We start from the raw sequence: 4,710 nt of genomic DNA, 5'->3' as shown, positions 1-4,710 counted from the left end.
TTGGAAAAAGGTTGGTAGAAAGACGTAGATAAGTTTGCAGAAAGCAGGCTGAAGAAAAGCTCAAGCTGCTTTAAGCAGAACTTGGAGAGGGAGCGATTCTGTGGGAGCCTGGCGGATGATACCTGCAGGAGCACAGACTTGGGAAAGATGGCCGGGGATTCAGGGAGCAGGGCTCTCATGGGAATTAGATAAGAGGTCGTGCACGCTAGGACCTGGGAACAAGACAATGCTCTGCCTTTCCTCTCTGCCCTGCGACTGTGAGGCTGAGTTTAAATGACACAGACTAATCGGAACGTGGTGGCACACACCTGTCACCCCGGCTCCTGCAAGGTTGAGACAAAAGGCTCCTAAGCTAATGGCAAGCCCGGACTAGTTAGCAAGACCCCGTCTTTGAAAAGTGGACTGAATGAACAACCACTCAGTCAGCCAATCAATCAAATAAAAGGCTTATTGGTCTGGCAAAGGAAATTTTCAAGGCACACTGGCATTCGGGCAGTGGAGTGGCTATTGTTGGCTGGTTTTACACAAGTTTACAGAGAGAATTTGGAAGAAAAAAAATAGAACAGGAATATACAAAAAGGCTTATATTTAGCCTAGAAAAGGAGCATTTGAGATATTGAGGTTAAGGAAGGTAATGACTCTAGAAAATTTAAAACCATTCAAAAGAAGGCAAGTACTGTTTCCCAGTGTAACCAAAGCTATGGAAGCGTGCCTTCATTCACGTCTTGGAGATTGTTGGAACTTCACCCTTCTTGACTCCAAGAGGAGAAAAGTTTGAACATCCCAGGAATTTCTGGGGCTCTACCTGATCCCAGTTTTAAGAATGGAAAGGTTTTATCATGTCAAGAATGTCTGGAACTTGACTTGCCTCAGTCTCTAGCATGGAACAATAGCTCTTAGGTACTGAGGACACAGGCCACAAGGGAGATGCTTCTATGTGCTCAGCCACCTGGATCTTCAGACACCATGGCAACTGTGTCCTAAGAAGCCTGAATTGATGGTAGACCTTGACCTTATCTATAGGATGCTGGTTGTGCAGAAATCCAGAATACAAGAACTCTGGGGCTGCCACGCCCTCTACCAAGATTTCAAATCGAAGGCTGGGCCAGCCCACATGTGGCAAGTCCAGGACTCCTACAACCAGGCAGCTAAAGATGCCAGAACAGGGAATGTTTGCTAGAGAAAACTCTGGGTGACAGAGCCAGCCCACAAAAACAGGCCACGTAGACTTCAACCAGGAATGGCCAGACCTTGGGAACCTATGCCACAACATGTCCTGGATGCCAAAAATGGAGCCAGGAGATTTAATGTATTTCCCTCTGGCCTTTAGTCTTGCTTTGGGTCATTCCTCCATTGGTATTCTCCTGTTCTTCCCCTTTGGAATGGGAAGGTCTACTTTGTGCCATTACTGTGGGAAGCATGTAGCTCCACTTCTACATTTAACAGAGGCTCCCAGGTAAGCCTTGACTTCGCCACACATGGTGTTGCATGCCTATAGTCCTAGTACTTAGAAGGGTGAGGCAGGACAATTGTAGCTCAAGGCTAGCCTAGGCTACATACGGAGACCGTGTCCCAAGTAACAAAAGCAAACAAAGACTTGGCCTGCAAATCCCAGAAAAGCCTTGATTTTATGCAGTGTTGGAACTGTAAAAAATGATAAAGACTCTTAGAGATGGGGTTCATTTGCTTCGTGAGCCTTTGTGGGGGCCCGAGGTGGAGGCCATGGTTTAAGATGCGTTTGGATATTGAGTTGACCTTCAGTGGACTGTGTTGGTCAGTCTTGATTATAAACTTAATTAGATTAGTGTAGAATACCCACGGGTGTGTCGGCGAGGGATGCCCCAGAGAACACTAACGAGTCCGCTGAGATCAGCCCCAGGTTTGGGCAACACCACTCCCGGGGCTGAGAAACGGCTGAGTTGCTTTCTGCAGCAGAGCAGCAGCAGCAGCAGCAGCAGCAGCAGCAGCAGCAGCAGCAGCAGCAGCAGCATTGCTTGTTTGTACCAGGGATGCAGGAGAGCCACAACCTTCCCATCTCCCTAGCAGCACCTGTTTTCTTTCCTCTCTCCATTATAACCACCCTGACAATGACCATCGCATAATAGCTATCTTCAGCTTAGACTTGACAGTATAATTCAAGGAGAAGATGGATGGCCTCTTGTCAGGAAGATATAAAGCCTATGTCTTTGCTGAGCATAGCTTGGAAAGCCAGAGGGGATGTGTGTGTGTGTGTGTGTGTGTGTGTGTGTGTGTGTGTGTGTGTGTGNGAGAGAGAGAGAGAGAGACAGAGAGAGACAGAGAGAGACAGAGAGAGACAGAGCCAGAAACAGAGAGACAGAGACAGAGACAGAGACAGAGAGAGACAGAGACAGAGAGACACAGAGAGAAAGATGGACAATTCAGACAGGAAAGGTTTGTGAGTGGCAAGCAGGGGGGAGGAGAAGGAAAAGTTACAGGGCAGGAAGCCGTGGAAGTGTTCTGTGTGTAAGAACGGCCAAGGACTCTCAAAAAGAGAGAGGTTACAGTGGAAATGGTGGTGTGCAGCTGTGATCCCAGCTCTTGGGAGTGGGGCAGGGGATTGCAAGTTCAGGATCAGTCTGGGCTACGTAGTGAGATACTGTTTAAAATAATAGTCTTCAAACAATTGAGTATGTTTTCTTTCTTTCTTTTTGTTTTTGTTTTTGTTTTTTTGAGACAGGGTTTCTCTGTATAGCCCTGGCTGTCCTGGAATTCACTCTGAAGTCCAGGCTGGCCTCGAACTCAGAAATCTGCCTGCTCTGGTTCCCAAGTGCTGGGATTAAAGGTGTGTGCCACCACTGCCTAGCTTATGTTTTCTTTCTGAAAAAGAATATATTTGTCTCTCCTGGTCTCTCTCTGACTATGTGTCTGTGTGTCTATCCGTCTCTATGTCTCTGTCTCTGTCTCTCTGTCTGTCTCTCTGTCTGCCTCTGTCTCTCTGTCTCTGTCTCAGTGTCTCTCTGTGTGTCTGTGTCTGTCTGTCTGTCTGTCTGTCTGTCTGTCTGTCTGTCTCTCTCTCTCTCTCTCTCTCTCGTGTGTGTGTGTGTGTGTGTGTGTGTGTGTGTGTGTGTTGGCATGTTGGGGGTGGGGGAGTCAGAGGACAACTTGTGGGAGTTGACTTTCTCATGTCACCATTTGGGTCCTAGAGATTAGCCTCAGGTCACCAGGCTTGTCAGCAAGCACTTTTACCATCTCGCTAACCTTTATTTCCACTTCTTAAAAAAAAAAAAAAAAGATGCTATATAGAGTCTTACACAGACTTGGGACAGATTAGCATGCCCAGACTCCACACATCCCTTTACCAGCAATGCATTCGTCAACCTGGAACTCCTACCAGCATCAAGGTGAGTGTAGCCCTTACCCCAAATAATACAGTATGTCCTCCTTTCTAGAAATGTTCAGTAATTCCTCCTTTGTTGTTGAGTTTCCATTCAAACACGTCCTAGAACATAATCTGGCAGCTAGGGGCGGGGAGCTAATCCAGTCTAAACTGTCTTGGGGTTCATCTAAAGAAAGGCAAGGGTGTCTTCTGACTAAACATTTAGGGAAGCTCTCCTTTAACATCCTATGCCTGTGCGTGTTTGGGCATGTGTGGTATTAATATCAGATGCATCATGGGAATGGGTATGCGAAGTGAATGAAAGCTTACATACCCCACACCTGTCCATCAAAACAGGAGCCCACCCATTCCCTCTCATAGCAGCCAGTTCCTCCTCCTGGACCCCTTGGAGTCCCAGGAGTAACACAGAGCTCTTGAACACTATGTCTTCTCTGTGCTTGCCCCTTTGAATAAGACGTCATGCAGCCTTGCTGGGGGCTTGTTCTCAACTCTTTGAATAAGACACCAAGAATATGTAGCCATCTGGTCAAAACAGAAACCCCTTTGGATCATTCTTCACAAGGTAATTCCAACACACTAAATTGGGCACACACTATTTTAACTGTATCCCAATATGAAAAATCCTTTGCTATTCATATAATACAGCTTGTGGAAGAACTTGGAAAATCATCAAAAATGGTGTTTAAAAATAAGCTGTTAAGGATAAATTTATATTTAAAAATATCTCCATAGCAGCCCTTATCATAGTCTTAATAAACACTTATTACATGAAAGGACAAGTTAAACCTGAGTGATAAACAATTTAGTCAATACTTTATGCCCTCTTCTGGCTTTCAGAAGTTACGGGACATGAATGGTAGCACTCGAATCAGAGGCCAGTGAGAGGGTTGCTCGACACTAAGAAAATGCCTCTATGTGATCCATCTATAAGGCGTGTTCTCAATTCGTCATCAGTGGGGGAAGGCCCAGCCCATTGTGGGTGGGGCCATCCCTGGGCTGGTGGTCCTATAAGAAAGCAAGCTGAGCAAGTCAGTAAGCAGCACCCTCCATGGCCTCTGCATCAGCTCCTGCCTCCAGGTGCCTACCCTGCTTGAGTTGCTGTCCTGACTTCCTATGATGATGAACAGCAATGTGGAAGTGTAAGCTGAATAAACCCTGTCCTCTCCAACTTGCTCTTTGGTTGTGATATTTCATTACAGCAATAGAAAACCTAAGACAGCCAGACAGTGGTGTCGCATGCCTTTAATTCCAGCACTTGGGAGGCAAAGGCAGGCAGATTTCTGAATTCAAGGCCAGCCTGGTCTTCAGAGTGAGTTCCAGGACAGCCAAAGCTATACAGAGAAACCCTGTCT

This window comes from Mus pahari, chromosome 17 (assembly GCF_900095145.1).
Source record: "Mus pahari chromosome 17, PAHARI_EIJ_v1.1, whole genome shotgun sequence".
NCBI lineage: Eukaryota > Metazoa > Chordata > Mammalia > Rodentia > Muridae > Mus > Mus pahari.
Note: the sequence above shows the minus strand (reverse complement) of the source record.